This window comes from Musa acuminata, chromosome BXJ1-9, assembly GCF_036884655.1.
Source record: "Musa acuminata AAA Group cultivar baxijiao chromosome BXJ1-9, Cavendish_Baxijiao_AAA, whole genome shotgun sequence".
NCBI lineage: Eukaryota > Viridiplantae > Streptophyta > Magnoliopsida > Zingiberales > Musaceae > Musa > Musa acuminata.
Genome location: NC_088335.1, coordinates 25,726,186 through 25,745,937, shown reverse-complemented (window position 1 = coordinate 25,745,937; position 19,752 = coordinate 25,726,186).

The window sequence follows — 19,752 nt, the reverse complement described above, 5'->3', positions numbered from 1 at the left end:
AAGACTCTAGCCTATGAGGCTGTGAATCCCTCCTATTTATAGAGATCCCGTGTCAAAACCCTAATGGGTCCTTTCCCTAGTGGGTATTGGATCTGCATCCAATAAGACAAGGGCTCCGTCGGATATCTCATATCCGAACCTCTACTCATCGCAATGCCTACCATATGTGTGTGACCCTCTAGGCCCAATATCGAGCTGGCCGTGAGTCATACCTGTCAGAACTCCTTCTAACTAAGTGAATTATTATCTCTGTAATAATTCACTCGACTCATCGACTACGGAAGTACTAGGCCACTACGCCGTAGTCCCCAGACGATACAGGGGAATCCAATCCATTGGACCTGTCTGTCCTCAGTTACCATGTACCTATAGTCCCTCATCCATCTAATATCCCAGAGACCGTATATCGAGCATGGTGCTGTCAGACCCATACGGTTTCTACTCGAGTCTCGCTCTAATCGGATTCTCCTGGAGAACTCTTTCTCTCTCAACCCGAATGACCCTGGCCAGGGATTTGTCTGAGCAAGAACACATGGGATATTCCTCTCATGATACCGAGAGTGGATGATCCTCTATCGACACTCAATAGCCCTCGTAAGGTCGACTACCACTCCCAATGACCAGCTGTACTAGATTTGGGAACAGCCAAACCTATAAGTCTGGTATCAAAGAGTGGAGCACTCATACAGGACATCCTTGGTGTCTCAAGTCTAAGAACCAGATACACCACTAGGACTACGGAATTGTTGTCTGACAATAAGGCATCATCAACCATCCAGCATTCCGTAAGCGGATCAATCAGTGAACTCATTCTCTAATGAGCACCTGTACTGTATCCCTAGTGTCCCTACACGAGCAGCTATGAGACCAGCTGCATCCATCATATGGACGGGTATACAGCACACCAGTCTATCCGGTTATCACGATGTCCCTCTCGAGTAACCTATGACCGGGATTATTTAGGATATGTGTTTAAAGGTGAATCGATCTCATTATCGTGATCTCATCACGATCCGATTCCCATTGCACAAATCCAAGGACATCACAATATATATGCATTTATGCAATAGTTATAAAGTGATATACGCCAAAATATAATAAGCAAAAAGATTCTGTATCAAGTCACACGTGCCATCACTCACGTGATTGGCTTGCTGGGCACTTATGACTAGCAAATTGTTCTTCAACGAAGTCTCGACGAACTTTTGGTGAACACTCGACAAGCTTTTGATAGACTCTCAATGAATTCTTAGCAAACTCCCGATGAACCCTCAGAAAACTCCTGTCGAACTCTCGGCGAACTCCCGACGAACTCTTGATGAGCTCCCGATGAACTCTCGACAAGCTTCCGGCATATCGTCTGAATCTTGATGTATCGTCTGATCTTTTACTCTGGCCCAACATCTACTTTATACCTTATTCATTATCATAGTTAATCCTATAACAATCTTCTCAATATATGGATTAGATCAATAATTTATCAATTGATTTCATCATCAAAATATGAGATTCAACATGTTGTAGGCAGGCTATTGGGAAATCTAGGGTGACAACACATGTGCAGCAGAAGAACAGAAAAATAAAATCCCAGAATTTTCACATAAAAGAAGATTTCGTCATTGTGCAAAAGTTTGTGCATAAAAACTCATGAAACTGAAAAACTACACGTAAGAGAATTACCTAGGGAGATCATATATCCCTGAAAACCTATAGATCTATGGGAGAGGATGAAGAAGGTCAACTGTCCTCCTCTCTAGCGATAATCCACACGATAGGGGCTGCGAAGATGCTCCTTAAATCGCTATCGAAAACTCTTACTCGCGCGCACTACGCAATCAAGAAGGGGCTACCCCTTCTTGCGATCCACATGCCCCAAATAGGGGCTACAGTATAAGGAGAAGAGGGAGAGAGGAGAATAGGAGGAGGCAACTAAAAAGAACCTCTAGTCTATGGGTCTTTGGTTCCCTTCTTTTTATAGAGACCCCCCTATCAACTTAACCCTAATGGATCCTACCATATTGGGTACTGGATCTCCATCCAACTACTCAAGCCTCTTAGATTAGTGGGTCTCGACCCAATAATCTCTTGTTAGTGTTGAATCTCGGATTTTGATGATGAAACCAATTGATAGTGTTTATGATATGAGCTGCGTTTTGAGTGACGCAGGACTAGTTTTAATCAAGGAGAGGCAAATTGATTAAAGAAGGAAGAATTAGACATTGGGCCAAAGTGAACATGTTAGAAGATTGGACGTCGGACCAGAGGATCGGTCGATGTGTCAAAAGAAGGCTTTATGCCGTGAATTCAAGCACTAGGCCAAAGGATCGGACATTGCACCAAAGAGATCGGAAGTTGCAAGAGTCAACATGTTGATTGGGTAATGCGCCGAAGGAGAGGACGATACGCGGAAGGATCGGATGGGCATCGGATGAACCAATGACATGCCGGACAAACGATTCATGCTTTGTAATTATTTATCTAAGATTGAAATAGTTTAGGGGACTAATTGAGTTAGCTTCTGGTGTAATCATGTTAACTCAATTAGGGGCCAATTTGGCCTTAGTTGGGACTGATTTAGGGTCATTGGGAGTCCTATTCAGTGACCCAAAAGTTGGGTCAAGTGGTGGCACTGCCAGAACAGGCGGTGGAATTGCCTGTGAGTTGGAAAACTCAAAAAACTCAATCTTTGAGGTTGTCAGGCGATGGTACCGCCAAACTAGGTGATGGTACCGCCCAGTGTCAGTGCTGCAAGCAGTGGTACAGCCCAGCACTAGCGATGGTACCACCCAACACTAATGGTGGTATCACCAGTACTTAGAAGACCCAGGATGAGACTAGTTTTGGCTCCAAGTTTGAATCCATTTAGAGACTATAAATACCCCTCTTATCCCTGGTTAACACACATAAGCACAAAGAACTTAAAAGTGGGAAAACATTGTAACAATCACTTGAGAGATCCCCTCCTCTAGTTCTAAAGTTTAGAATTCTGTTTAGGGAGGAGTGAGTGCTTCTAAAAGGTTATCTCCTAAATCTACAAAAAGGAGAAGAGGGGTGTAAAAGGGTGGTTGATCTTTGCCTATTGAAAGAAGATTGTTAGTGGATGTCGATGGCCTTAATGGAAGAGGAATCGGGAGTGGATGTAGGTCACGACGATTGAACCACTATAAAACTCGATATGCATTTCTATTTATGCAATTTACCTTTAGTGCTAACTACCTTACTTGCTTTACTTTCTCATTACACTCTTACGAACGCTTTCAAGTTAAATACATTTTTGATATTAGTTTTATCGAAATGAAGATTTTTAGAATTAATGTCATTTTTATCCGCTGCACTAATTCACCTCCCCTCTTAGTGGCGACTCGATTCTAACAATTGGTATCGGAGCCACGTTCATTCTCGTTTAGTTTAACACCCAAGATAAATGGCTCGTTTCATATTTCAAGAGGGTCACTCTATCATTCATCTTCCTATGTTCAATGGGACGAACTACACTTATTGAAAAACTTGGAAGAGAGTTTTCTTGCTTTCGTTGAATCTCGATTTATAGAATATTATCGAAAACGAATTTCAAAAGTCTTCTCTTCCAATGAATGATTGGAATGATTTGGAGAAGAAGGCTTTCTCTTTGAATGCCAAAGCTATGAATGCTTTGTTTCGCTCCTTAGATAAAAATGAATTTAATCATATTTCTATTTGCGAAACTGCATACGATATTTAGCATTCAAAGAGAAAGCAGTAAGAGGGGGGGTGAATTAGTGCAGTGGATAAAAACGTCGATTTCAAAAATCTTCATTTCGATTAAACATGATTCCGATGAAAACCGTATCATAAATATATTAACTTAAAATCTTGTTCATAAGTGTAGTGAAAGCAGTAAATAGGTAAGGCAGTTTGTAATAAAGATAAATTGCAAGAACGAAATGCAAACTAAGTTATAGTGGTTTGGTCATCGTGACCTACATCCACTCCACCGATTCCTCTTTGTTGAATCTCGGATTTTGATGATGACGTCAATTGTCATTTGTTATCTAATCCATATGTTGAGATAAGTGTGCAGGATTAACTATGATGAAAGTAAGACATGCAGTAGGAGTTGCGCCGGAGTCAAGACTATGATCACGTTGGGAGTTCGAGAGCTCGACGGAAGTTCGGACGGTCGTCGGAGGTTCTATAGGAACAAATACGAGAAGTCCAGGAGCTTGCCAAAAGAAGCTCATCGGAACTCGCCAGGTGGATCATCGCAAGTCCAGGAGTTTGCCGGAAGTCCATCATAGCATCGCCGGAGGTTCGTCGGATGTCCGCTGAAAGTTCGCCGGAAACTCGCCGGAAGAAGCGATTGACGCACCGGAGCAAGTTGCAGTAAATGTCTTAAGAAATTCGTAGTTAGCATGATGATTAACTTAGAAATGGGAGGTGATCCCATTAACTTAATCTTGGGGCAATTGGGCCCTTGATGTTAGGATCAAGAGCACTAAGAGGGGGGGGTGAATTAGTGCAGCGGAAATCTTTCGACGATAAAAATGTTCGAACGATAAAAACGATTTCGGTGTCAAAGCCGATTCTAAGATTACTTTAACTTAAGATCAAGCGAGATGACATTAACGTCAATCTATGAAGGCAGTTTGCAGTTATGATGAAAACCAGAATATGAGCGCAAACTGAAATATGACGTTCGTACGAAGAAACTGATTTACGTCTAAATGTTGATTCGTAAATCACTTGATTAGGTGAGATGTAGCTTAAGCAAGGATATTAAGGCAGTTTGCAATTAAGATAGAAATCAAAACGTAAACGCAAACTGAAATATGCTGATCGTATGAAAAAATAGATTTACGTCTAAACGCTGATTCGGAAAGTGCAAAGCTTGAAACCCGATCTTATATGCGCAGAAAGCAGTAAGCTTTAGAGGAGGTTTGCAGTAAAGATAAAATGCTCAAAGTAAATGCAAACCGAGATTTAGAGTGGTTCGGTCAATCTTGACCTACTCCACTTTTGGCTTCCTCCACCGACGAGGTCACCGACGTCAACTAGAGGCCTTTCTTCAATAGGCGAAGGCCAACCACCCTTTTACAGTTTCACTCCTTTTGATGGGCTTAGGAGACAACCCTTACAGAATTTTCTCTCCTCTCTTTACAACTTAGAACTTGGAAGAAAAGAGGGAGAAGGACTTTTGGCCTTTACAACAATTTTGAGCTCTAAAAATCATAGAACAAGATCAAGATTTCGGTGTATATTCTGTGTGCTTTCAGTGCTGAATGGGTGGGGTATTTATAGGCCCCAACCCAGTTCAAATTTGGAGCTCAAAACTGTCTATTCCCGGAATTCCGGGATCAAGCGGTTGCACCTCCTGACTAGAGCGGTTGCACCGCTTGGCAAAGCTCGAAGACTGAGCTTCTGGGCGGTGCCACCTCCTATCAGGGGCGGTTGCACCTCCTGCCAGAGCTCGAAGACTGAGCTCAGGCGGTGCAACCTCCTGACTGAGGCAGTTGCACCGCTCAGCCAGTGCTCGAAGACCGAGCCCAGGCGATACCACCTCCTGTAAGGGGAGGTTGCACCGCCCAGTCTCGCTCGGAGACTGAGCCCAAGCGGTGCCACCGCTTGGCTGGAGCTATTGCACCTCCCAGTCTCGCTCGGAGACTGAGCCCAGGTGGTGCAACCTCCTGCCTTGGGCGATTTAACCGCCTGGTAGAAATCAGGGTCCGAATGGGTTGATTCATTGCGCCCAATTTGGGTTTTTCAAGGGCCCAATTGCCCCATGATTAAGTTAATGGGATCACCTCCCATTTCCAACTTAATCATTGTGCTAACTACGATATTCCCTAAGACATTTACTGCAACTTGCTCTGGTGCGTCAATCGCTTCTTCCGACGAACTTCTGTCGATCATCCGATGAACCCTCGGTGATGCTCCTGCGGACTTCCGGCAAACTCCTGGACTTGCGACGATCCACTTGATGAGTTCCGACAAGCTTCTTTGGCAAGCTCATGGACTTCTCGGATTTGTTCCTGCAGAACCTCCGATGACTGTCCGAACTTCCGTCGAACTCTCGAACTCCCAACGTGATCATTGTCTTGACTCCGGCACAACTCCTGCTGCATGTCTTACTTTCATCGCAGTTAATCCTGCACAATTATCTCAATATATAGGTTAGATAACAAATGACAATTGACTTCATCATCAAAATCCGAGATTCAACAATCTCCCTCTTTTTGATGATGACAATCAATTGATAATGGAGTTAACCTTAACTCCCCCAGTCTATATGCCATACTTGAGATAAGTCATTTTAGAATTCAAAACCTTTGAATTCAAGAGATATATTGATAAGTTAAAATCATTTAAACTTATCAATACTCCCATCATGATTCCCATCATGATGTATCTCTCTGAAGATGATGTCAAGGCTTGACATTCATTTTCAAATTTTACATTACATGTTTGAATGATGGTAATAGTAGCAATTCATCATATTGTAAGATATCAACATGTAAAACTGCGAAGTAAGATTTTGATATCATTACATGATGCACACATTTCAAATAATGTTTTAGCAATTATTGCATTTCATCACATGGTAAGATATCAATACGTAAAATTACGATGCAAGTTTTTTGTTTGATATCTTGACCTGATTATAGCAATCATAGCATCTCTTGGTGATGCGAGCATGGCATCAATACTCATATATTTCTCCCCCTTTATCATCAACAAAAAGCATGGTAATTGTGATACCAGGAGAACAATATAAGCAAATTTTAAGCATCAGTGTGATAATTGTTCATGCCTTTACTCGGTTCATGTTATTTTCCAATAGTAAGTGATAGGAAATCAATTATACAAGCATGATATGTAGATCACTTTGAATACTTCTTCCTTTTTATTTGTTATAATCTTTTTGCATGAAGGAGGAAGGCCATTTGTGATACCAGCTATTTGTAAGTTTACACTAAGTGAAGTTAAAACCGATGAGAGATTAAATCATGGTTCAGGTATCAAGATATGTATGTGAAGCAAATCTTTGCAAGTAAAAACACTATCATTCATATTTCAAAATGGATTTTATAAGCAGGAATCATTTCATCAAATCCATTTCAGAAAAATATTTTTCACATATAAGTGTGTGAGAAAATCTGATTTTTAGGATACCAATTGTTAAGTGAATCCACACATGAAATGAACACTTTCATGCATTCGGACAAGACTATGCTATAGATTTTCAAATACAATCATGAAGACAAAATATGCTTATTGTTATGGAAATTTTTGTATTCAGCACATAATTTCTAACATGTTATCTTGGCATGTAATGGCAATCAAGTGATTTGATCATTCAATAAAGTCCGAAGGACTTAGTTTATGTACTCGGACACATCAACATTCCTAATTCTCTTCTTATGAAATCAAATTGTTCTTCACTTGGAGGTTTTGTAAAAATATCAGCTAGTTGATGTTTAGTATCAATGAATTCTATGATTACATCATGATTAGTAACATGATCTCGTATAAACTAATGTCTAATATCAATATGTTTTGTTCTTGAGTGTTGTATAGGATTTTTCGTTAAGCATATTGCACTTGTGTTATCACAATTAATAGGAATATTTTTAAGATGAATTTTATAATCTTCTAAGGTGTTTTTCATCCATACAACTTGTGTACAGCATGCACTTGCTGCAATATATTCAGCTTTGGTTGTTGAAAGTGCAACCGAGTTTTGTTTATTAGATGACCAGGAAACAAGGGCATGTCCTAAAAATTGACAAGTCCCAAATGTGCTTTTTCTATCTAGTTTACAACCAGCAAAATCCGCATCAGCATAAGCAATTAACTCAAGATTCTCTTATTTTGGGTACCATAATCCTAGATTTGTAGTACCATTAAGATATCTAAGCATTCTTTTAACTGCTTTTGTTGAATCTCGGATTTTGATGATGAAGTCAATTGTCATTTGTTATCTAATCTATATGTTGAGATAAGTGTGTAGGATTAACTACGATGAAAGTGAGACATGTAGCAGGAGTTGCGCCGGAGTCAAGACAATGATCACGTTGGGAGTTCGAGAGTTCGACGGAAGTTCGGACAGTCGTCAGAAGTTCTACGGGAACAAATCCGAGAAGTCCAGAAGCTTGCCAAAGAAGCTCGTCGGAACTCGCCAAGTGAATCGTCGCAAGTCCAGGAGTTTGCTGGAAGTCCGCAGGAGCATCACCGAGGGTTCATCGAATGATCGACGGAAGTTCGTCGGAAGCTCGCCGGAAGAAGCGATTGACGCACCGGAGCAAGTTACAGTAAATGTCTTAGAAAAATCATAGTTAGCACATTGATTAAGTTGGAAATGGGAGGTGATCCCATTAACTTAATCTTGGGGCAATTGGGCCCCTGAAAAACCCAAATTGGGTCGAATGGATCAACCAATTCGGACCCTGATTTCTGCCAGGCGGTTGAACCGCCCAAGATAGGAGGTTGCACCGCCTGGGCTTAGTCTCCAAGCGATACTGGGAGGTGCAACCACTCCAGCCAGGTGGTGGCACCGCTTGGGGCTCAGTCTCCGAGCGAGACTGGGCGGTGCAACCTCCCCTGATAGGAGGTGGCACCGCCTGAGCTCAGTCTTCGAGCTCTGCCAGGCAGTGCAACCGCTTCAGTCAGGAGGTGCAACCGCCTGAGCTCGGTCTTCGAGCTCTGTCAGGAGGTGTAACCGCCCGTGACAGGAGGTAGCACCGCCCAGAGGCTCAGTCTTCGAGCTCTGCCAGGCGGTGCAACCGCTCCAGTCAGGAGGTGCAACCGCCTGATCCCGGAATTCCGGGAATTGACAGTTTTGAGCTCCAAATTTGAACTGGGTTGGGGCCTATAAATACCCCACCCATTCAGCACTGAAAGGAAATCAACTTACACCGAAATCTTGATATTTTTCTGTGATTCTTAGAGCTCAAAATTATTGTAAAGGCCAAAAGTTCTTATCCCTCTGTTCTTCCAAGTTCTGAGTTGTAAAGAGAGGAGAGAAAATTCTGTAAGGGTTGTCTCCTAAGCCCGTCAAAAGGAGTGAAACTGTAAAAGGGTGGTTGGCCTTCGCCTATTGAAGGAAGGCCTCTAGTTGACGTCGGTGACCTCGTCGGTGGAGGAAGCCAAAAGTGGAGTAGGTCAAGATTGACCGAACCACTCTAAATCTCGGTTTACATTTACTTTGAGCATATTATCTTTACTGCAAACCTCCTCTAAAGCTTACTGCTTTCTACGCATATACGATCGGGTTTCAAGCTTTGCACTTTCTGAATCAGCGTTTAGACGTAAATCTGTTTTTTCGTACGATCATCATATTTTAGTTTGCGTTTACGTTTTGATTTCTATCTTAACTGTAAACTACCTTTATATCCTTGCCTAAGCTGCATCTCGCCTAATCAAAGTGATTTACGAATCAGCATTTAAACGTAAATCAGTTTCTTCGTACGAACATCGTATTTCAGTTTGCGCTTATATTCTGGTTTTCATCATAACTGCAAACTGCCTTCATAGATTGACTTTAACGTCATCTCGCTTGATCTTAAGTTAAAGTAATCTTAGAATCGGCTTTGACACCGAAATCGTTTTTATCGTTCGAACGTTTTTATCGTCGAAAGATTTCCGCTGCACTAATTCACCCCCCCCCCCCCCCCCCCCCCCCCCTCTTAGTGCTCTTGATCCTAACAATTGTTATCAAAGCGGGGTTAACTCTCTAACGGATTAAAACCCAAGAGAGATAGCATACGCTAGAAACCAAGAGGGTCATTCTATTACACGTCCACCCATGTTCAGTGGGACGGACTACACCTATTGGAAGACCCGAATGAGGATCTTTCTTATTTCTATGGATTTTGAACTTTGGAATCTTGTCGAAAACGGATTTTCGAAGCCTTCTCTTCCAGTGATCGATTGGAATGAATTGGAGAAGGCTTTCACTCTTAATTCAAAGGCTATGAATGCCTTATTTTGTGCACTTGATAAAAACGAGTTTAACCGTGTTTTGACTTGTGAAACCGCATTTGATATTTGGTACACACTCGAAGTGACTCACGAAGGCATAAGTAGAGTGAAAGAGTCAAAAATCAATCTTCTGTTACACTCTTTCGAACTTTTCCGGATGAAACTGAGTGAAACCATTGGCGACATGTTTACCCGTTTCATGGATGTCGTCAACGGTCTAAAAGGACTCGGAAAAAGTTTTTCGGATTTTAAGCTCGTAAATAAGATTCTAAGATTCCTTCCTAAGAGTTGGGATCCTAAAGTCACTGCTATTCAAGAGGCGAAAGATCTAAGCAACTTCCCTCTTGAAGAACTAATCGGGTCATTAATGACCTACGAGATGACTTGCAAAGCTCATGAAGAGCAAGAAGACATCCTTCCAAAGAACAGGAAGGATATGGCACTTAAAACTTCAGAAGGCCACTTGAGAGAAAACTCAAGTGATGAGGACTGTGACGATGACTTGGCACTTCTAACAAGAAAATTTAAAAATTTTATTAAAAGAAACAAGTTTAAGAATGAAATAAAAAATAAATTTGAACCCAAGAAGGACCAAGTTATTTGCTATGAGTGCAAGAAGCCGGGACACTACAAGGGTGATTGTCCCCAAGTCAAGAAGAGAACATCAAAGAAAAAGGCGCTCAAAGCAACATGGGATGACTCGAGCGCATCCGAAGAAGAGGAGTCCAACACCGAGCAAGTTGCTCATTACGCCTTAATGGCCATCGGAGAGGAGGTAACAAATTTAATAGACGCAGATTTATCATTTGATGAATTATTAAATGCCTTCCATGACTTATTTGATGAATGCAAGATTATTAGTAGAAAATATAAATTGCTAAAAAAGGAGTATGATAGTCTTACTTGTAATTTTGATAAGTTAAAAACTGAATATCATGATAGTTTAAGTTCATGCACAAAATGTCATGATCTAGAAACTCTCCAAAAGGAAAACTTGCTACTTAAGGACACCTTGAAGAAATTCGAGGTTAGTAGTAAGTCACTGAACTAGATCCTTGCAAATAAGGGTCACGTTCCCAAAAGAAGTTGAATCGGATTTGTGAGAAGTCCTCACCAAAATCCAACCACCTTCATAAAAGGCCCCATCTTACATGTTCGACACCAAAGCAAATGCAACTTTTGTTGCAAACTTGGACACAAAACGCATTATTGTTCATTCAAGAAAATTAGTTCGAATAAATTAATTTGGGTTCCTAAAGGAATCATGATAAATTCTATGCAACATGATAAACAATGTAGATCTATTTTTTAGGCACCCAAAAGCAAATGGGTACCTAAAAATCATCCTTTCTTGTAAAGACATAAAAAATTATAAGCTGGAGCAAGAAATAATATTTTGCTCCTTGGATTCTCGATATTCATGACCCAAGATCGAAAAATAACTCGCAATGCTCTTTGGCCTAAATAACAGATAAAGATTAGAAATCACAAATGCGATTTAGATACAATCCTATTTGATTTTTCAGAATTAGAAACGCATGATTCTCAATTCACATATCCTCTGGATTTTCGAACCCATTAGTTTCATCCGTTCATAACTTTCAAATCCAACTCTATATCATGAACTAACTAAGTTTGTCATGAACTTGCAAGGCTTACCAACTTGAACAAACTGTCACAAACATGTGTACGACATTGAGAATATGCACGTTAAAAGATCTATCTTGATCGTGCAAAAGTTCTCGTCTTAAAAAGAAAACTCTTACGTAATTACGTAAGTAAAGTTGATTGATCTGAATGAAAATTCTTCTTAAGACAAAAACTCTCAAATCAGATCACACTGCGATCAGAACAAGTGCTCACCGCCTGCAGGCGGTGGCACCGCCCCAGCTGGAGGTAGCACCTCCGGCTGTCACGTGTTGCAAGCGGTTGCACCGCCCCAGCTAGAGGTGCAACCGCCCGTAACTCTGCCCTTTTTAACCCAAGCTAGGGTCGGCGGTGAAACCGACCCCAACTCACTCCCTTCCCCTCTTTCCTCTTCCAAAGCTCCTCCATCCCCATTTCTCCCCTCATAGCATCCCAAATACCCCTCATTTCGGAGCAAAACATCAACAATCCTTCCCTCTCTTGAAGATCTCACTAAGGTATTCTCTAAGAAGCCCTTAAATTTTGTCTTTGATTTATTTACTTTTGCTCATCACTATTCTTCTAAACAGCAGTAGTTATGGGATCTAGAAGATCCTCAAAGGACAAAGGAAAGTGGAGATTAGTAGAAGATTTTGATCTCACCCTTTTCGATTCAAAATACTATGCTGAAAAGTTTTCCTCTTTCGAACTTAGGAGTGTCAATAAGGGAAAATATGTAGATTTAAATGAACTAAGAGACTTAGAGACAATCCAATGGTTTGCAAACTTGGATCTACTCCCTATTTTCCAAATTAATGAACCCATCTATCCAAGACTTGTTAGATTGTTTTACAACAACATACAAATAGATGAAGAAGAAAGAATGTCTACCTATCTTTTAGGACAACACATCTCCATTATGGATAAATTCATTTGCGACATGATAGGCATTCCCATAAAAAGTAGAGGACTTTACTTTAGAGGATCATGGGATGATGAAACTGTTGGAACAACATATGTTGAAGCCTTAGGAACAATTTTTGCCAATCCCAACTTAGCATTTGTTCCTAAAAGTTGTGAACATCTACTACCTCTAAACACTAAGGTACTTCATTATATCCTAACTAGCATCATTCTCCATAAACAATACCATCATGATGAAGTAAGCCAATTAGAATTAGGAACTATGTATTTGATCATGAAAGGACATGACATCTGTCTTGGTTATCTTATCCAACAAAACATGTTAAAACTATCTAAGAAAGACATGATGCTCTCATATGGTAGTATAATCACTAGAATAATGAAAGTCTACGATATTCTAATACCACCGGAAGAAGAAGTAATAAAAGTAGATAGGTTTAGCATAATAAATAAAAATCTACTTCATCGATTAAGATGTTTTTATAGAAACGGTAACTGGGTTAGAATGCCTAGAAGAACCGATCCCCCTCAACCTGAACCAGAACCGGAAACACCAGTCTTTAGGGGTACCCAATCTCCTTCGATCTGTCCCTTTAAGGAAACACATCCATTTGAGCAAACTCATACATCATCTGTCGAAGATATTAGGATTCAGATGGACCAATTCGAACAAAGACAAGAACGGCTTGAACATCGACAAGATCAAATCCTATCTGAGCTGCAGCAAATTCATCGACAATTTGACTCTTTATTTAGGCACTTTAATTTTTCACCTCATGAATGAGCTTGTATGAACACAATCATCTGTTGTTATTGTAAACTCCTTATGTTACTCACCATAATGGGCTTTGCCTTGATCCTTGATATGGTTACCTAATATATTTTGTGAGCATATGTAGAGTTACAAACATCTCTCATTGTTTATCTCGGATTTTACATTGAAACTAAATGTTTTGAAAACCTTGTGCCTTGATTTCCATGATAAATATAATTTGAGAAAGTGATCTACCAATGCAGTTGATAAGTCATGACATTGCCATGATATTGATACTAAACATCAACTAGCTGATATTTTTACAAAACCTCTAAGTGAAGAGCAATTTGATTTCATAAGAAGAGAATTAGGAATGTTGATGTGTCCGAATACATAAACTAGTTAAAATTATTTTTCGGACTTTATTGAATGATCAAATCACTTGATTGCCATTACATGCCTAAATAACATGTTGGAAATTATGTGTTGAATACAAAAATGTTTTGTCTTCATGATTGTATTTGAAAATCTATAGCATAGTCTTGTCCGAATGCATGAAAGAGTTCATTTCATTTTCGGATTCGCTTAACAATTGGAATGCTAAAAATCGGATTTTCTCATACATTCTTATGAAAAATATTTCTTCTGAAATGAATTTGATGAAATAATTCCTGCTTATGAATTCCATCTTGAAATATGGATGATAATATTTTTACTTGCAAAAAGCTGTTTCACACACATATCTTGACTCAAAGTAAACTCACAAATAGTTGGTATCACAAATGGCTTTCCTCCTTCATGCAAAAAGGATTATAACAAAAAAGAGGAAGAAGTATTCAACGCAATCTACGTATCATATATGCTTGATAATTTGCTGGTATCACAACTACCATGCTTTTTGTTAATGACAAAGGGGGAGAAATATATGAATTGATGTTATAAACACTGATGCTATGATTATGCCATGCTTGCATCACCAAGAGATATATGAACAGATGCCATACATTAATTTGCATTATGCCTTGAGTTGATATCTTACCATGTGAAGAAATGCAATACTTGCTAAAATATTTGAAATGTGTACATCATGTAATGATATCAAAATCTTACTTCACAGCTTTATATGTTGATATCTTACTATATGATGAATTGCTACTATTACCATCATTCAAACTTGTTATATTTAAAAATGAATGTCAAGCCTTTACATCATCTTCAGAGAGATACATCATGATGGGAATCATGATGGGAGTATTGATAAGTTCAAATGATTTTAACTTATCAATATGTCTCTTGAATTCTTAGGTTTTGAATTCAAGAATGACTTATCTCAAGTATGGCATATAGATAGGGGGAGTTAAGGTTAACTCCATTATCAATTGATTGTCATCATCAAAAAGGGGGAGATTGTTGAATCTCGGATTTTGATGATGAAGTCAATTGTCATTTGTTATCTAATCTATATGTTGAGATACGTGTGCAGGATTAAATACGATGAAAGTGAGACATGCAGCAGGAGTTGCGCCGGAGTCAAGACAATGATCACGTTGGGAGTTCGAGAGTTCGACGGAAGTTCGGATAGTCGTCGGAAGTTCTGTGGGAACAAATCCGAGAAGTCCATAAGCTTGCCAAAGAAGCTCATCGGAACTCGCCAAGTGAATCGTCGCAAGTCCAAGAGTTTGCCGGAAGTCCGCAGGAGCATCACCGAGGGTTCATCGGATGATCGACGGAAGTTCGTCGGAAGCTCGCCGGAAGAAGCGATTGATGCACCAGAGAAAGTTGCAGTAAATGTCTTAGAAAAATCGTAGTTAGCACATTAATTAAGTTGGAAATGGGAGGTGATCCCATTAACTTAATCTTGGGGCAATTGGGCCCCTGAAAAACCCAAATTGGGTCGAATGGATCAACCCATTCGGACCCTGATTTCTGCCAGGCAGTTGAACCGCCCAAGGCAGGAGGTTGCACCGCTTGGGCTCAGTCTCCGAGCGAGATTGGGAGGTGCAACCACTCCAGCCAGGCGGTGGAACGCTTGGGGCTCAGTCTCCGAGCGAGATTGGGCGGTGCAACCTCGCCTGACAGGAGGTGGCACCGCCTGAGCTCAGTCTTCGAGCTCTGCCAAGTGGTGCAACTGCCTTAGTCAGGAGGTGCAACCGCTTGAGCTCGGTCTTCGAGCTCTGTCAGGAGGTGCAACCGTCTGATCCCGGAATTCCGGGAATTGACAGTTTTGAGCTCCAAATTTGAAATGGGTTGGGGCCTATAAATACCCCACCCATTCAGCACTGAAAGGAAATCAACTTACACTGAAATCTTGATCTTTTTCTATGATTCTTAGAGCTCAAAATTGTTGTAAAGGCCAAAAGTTCTTCTCCCTCTGTTCTTCCAAGTTCTGAGTTGTAAAGAGAGGAGAGAAAATTCTATAAAGGTTGTCTCTTAAGCCCGTCAAAAGGAGTGAAACTGTAAAAGGGTGGTTGGCCTTCGCCTATTGAAGGAAGGCCTCTAGTTGACGTCGGTGACCTCGTCGGTGGAGGAAGCCAAAAGTGGAGTAGGTCAAGATTGACCGAACCACTCTAAATCTCAGTTTTCATTTACTTTGAGCATATTATCTTTACTGCAAACCTCCTCTAAAGCTTATTGCTTTCTATGCATATACGATCAGGTTTCAAGCTTTGCACTTTCCGAATCAGCGTTTAGACGTAAATCTATTTTTTCGTACGATCATCATATTTCAATTTGCGTTTATATTTTGATTTCTATCTTAATGGCAAACTGCCTTTATATCCTTGCCTAAGCTGCATCTCGCCTAATCAAAGTGATTTACGAATCAGTATTTAGATGTAAATCAGTTTCTTCCTACGAACGTCGTATTTCAGTTTGCGCTTATATTCTGGTTTTCATCATAACTGCAAACTGCCTTCATAGATTGACTTTAATGTCATCTCGCTTGATCTTAAGTTAAAGAAATCTTAGAATCGGCTTTCACACCAAAATTGTTTTTATCGTTCGAACATTTTTTTATCGTCGAAAGATTTCCGCTGCACTAATTCACCCCCCCCCCCCCCCCCTCTTAGTGCTCTTGATCCTAACAGCTTTGAGATGAGATATCTTAGGGTTTGATTGAAATCTAGCACAAAGTCCTACATGGAACATGATATCTAGTCTAGTTGCAGTGAGGTAAAGTAAACTTCCTATCATACACCTATATGTTTTTTGATCGAAGCTTTCTCCACTTTCATCAATTTCTAACTTAGTGGAGGTGCTCATAGGAGTGTTAATAGCTTATGAGTTATTCATATTAAACTTTTTCAGCAAATTCATAGCATATTTAGTTTGACTAATAAAGATGTCGTTGCTTAGTTGTTTGATTTGTAAGCCTAAGAAGAATGTTAATTCTCCCATTAAACTCATTTCGAATTCAAGACTCATAGTTTTAGCAAAAGATTCACAAAGAGATTCATTCGTAGAACCAAAGATAATATCATCAACATAAATCTGAACAATGAGAAAATTATTTTCAAAATTCTTGATGAACAATGTAGTATCAACCATGCCTTTTGTGAAATTATTTTTAATAAGAAAAGAACTAAGTCTCTCATACCAAGCCCTCGGAGCTTGTTTTAAACCATAGAGAGCTTTAGTTAATCTAAACACATGATTAGGGAGGCTATAATTTTCAAATCCAGGAGGTTGTTCAACATTGACTTCTTCGGAAATAAAGCCATTAAGAAAAGCACTTTTAACATCCATTTGAAACAACTTAAAATTATTACTACTAGCGTAGGCAAGGAGCATCCTTATGGCTTCTAATCAAGCCACAGGAGTGAAGGTTTCTTCGTAATCGATACCTTCTTCTTGGTTGAAACCTTTAGCCACTAATCTAGCCTTGTTTCTAACCACGATACCATATTCATCTTGCTTGTTTCTAAAAACCCATTTAGTACCAATAACTAAATAGTCATTTGGCCTAGGAACAAGCTTCAACACCTCATTTCACTCATGTTGATTTAATTCATCTTGCATTGCGATAATCCATGAATCATCTTTCATGGCTTCATCAACACATTTGGGTTCAATTTGGGAGAGAAAAGCGACGTTGGAATAAAAATTTTTAAGAGAAGAACGTATTTGAACCCCCTTTGATGTGTCTCCTAAGATTAGCTCCTTAGGATGAGCATCTACATACTTCCAATCCTTGTGTAAGGATGTTTCAGAAGTGGATGCATCCAAGTTGCTAGTTGGAGACAAGGTTTCATTTAAATTCAAGGAATCAAAATTAACATCATCATCAAAATCATTTTTCCTGATTTCGGACATCTCATTGAAGACAACATGAATGGATTCTTCAATAATTAAAGTTCTTTTATTGAAGATACGAAAAGCTTTAGAAACCGAAGAATAACCAAGAAAGATTCCTTCATCGGATTTAGCATCAAATTTTCCTAAGTTATCTTTTTCATTCAAGATAAAACACATACACCCAAAGACTTTAAAATATGAAACATTGGGTTTTTTGTTGTTCCATAACTCATAGGGAGTTTTGGTGACTAAGGGTCTTACTAGAACTCTATTCAAAATATAGCATGCAGTATTTACGGCTTCGGCCCAAAAATATTTGGGTAGGTTATGTTCATTCAACATGGTTCTTGTCATTTCTTGTAGATTTTGATTTTTTCTTTCTACTACTCCATTTTGTTGAGGATTTCTAGGAGTAGAGAAATTATGGTTGTATCCATTGAGTTCACAAAATTCTTGGAAATCATGGTTTTGAAATTCACCACCATGATCACTTCTAATTAATGAAATCATAGAACCCTTCTCATTTTGAACAAGTTTACAAAACTTGGTAAAATATCTAAAGCATTCATTTTTTTATTTTAAAAAGTAAGTCCATGTGTATCTACTATAGTCATCCACAATGACGAAGGCGTATTTGCTACCTCCTAGGCTTGATGTATAGATTGGTCCGAACAAGTCCATATGGATCAATTGTAAGGGCCTAGAGGTGCTTATTTGATTCTTAGATTTAAAAATGCCCTTAATTTGTTTACCTAATTGACAAGCATCACATACATTATCTTTGATGAACTTGATATGAGGAATACCTCTTACAAGTTCTTTAGATGATATTTGAGTGATTAGTTTCATGCTAGCATGACCTAATCTTCTATGCCATAGCCAAGCATCCTCATTCAAAACCGAAAAACACATTTCATTACATAAATCATTGATGTCAATAGTGTATACGTTATTTTGTTTTAATGCAATTATAGACGTGTTTTTGTGTGGTTTTTCAATGATGCAAGCATTAGACTCGAATCTGACAATATATCCTTTATCACATAATTGACTGATGCTCAAGAGGTTATGTTTTAAACAATCAACTAACAAAACAACTTCGATAAAGAAGTTGGATTTGTTACCTATGGTTCTTTTGCCAATGATTTTACCCTTGTTGTTGTCTCCGAATGTGACATAGCCTTCGTCTATGCAAGTGAGCTTAGAGAATTGAGATGGATCTCCGGTCATATGCCTTGAGCATCCACTATCAAGGTACCATCTCTTGCTCCTAGCTTGCGATGGTATAGGTTTCTACAAGAAAGGATGATTTTTAGGTACCCATTTGCTTTTGGGTGCCTCAAAAATAGATCTACATTGTTTATCATGTTGCATAGAATTTATCATGGTTCCTTTAGGAACCCAAATTAATTTGTTCGGATTAATTTTCTTGAATGGACAATAATGCGTTTTGTGTCCAAGTTTGCAACAAAAGTTGCATTTGCTTTGGTGTCGAACATGTAAGATGGGGCCTTTTATGAAGGTGGTTGGATTTTGGTGAGGATTTCTCACAAATCCGATTCCACTTCTTTTGGGAACGTGACCCTTGTTTGCAAGGATCATGTTCAATGACTTGCTACCAACCTCGAATTTCTTCAAGGTGTCCTTAAGTAGCAAGTTTTTCTTTTGGAGAGTTTCTAGATCATGGCATTTTATGCATGAACTTAAACTATCATGATATTCAGTTTTTAACTTATCAAAATTACAAGACTATCATGCTCCTTTTTTAGTAATTTATATTTTCTACTAATAATCTTGCATTCATCAAATAAGTTATGGAAGGCATTTAATAATTCATCAAATGATAAATCTACATCTATTAAATTTGTTACCTCCTCTCCGATGGCCATTAAGGCGTAACGAGCAACTTGCTCGGTGTTGGACTCCTCTTCTTCTGACGCGCTCGAGTCATCCCATGTTGCTTTGAGCGCCTTCTTCTTTGATGTTCTCTTCTTGACTTGGGGACAATCACTCTTGTAGTGTCTCGACTTCTTGCACTCATAGCAAATAACTTGGTCCTTCTTGGATTCAAATTTATTTTTTGTTTCATTCTTAAACTTGTTTCTTTTAATGAATTTTTTAAATTTTCTTGTTAGAAGTGTCAAGTCATCGTCACAGTCCTCATCACTTGAGTTTTCTCTCAAGTGGTCTTCTGAAAT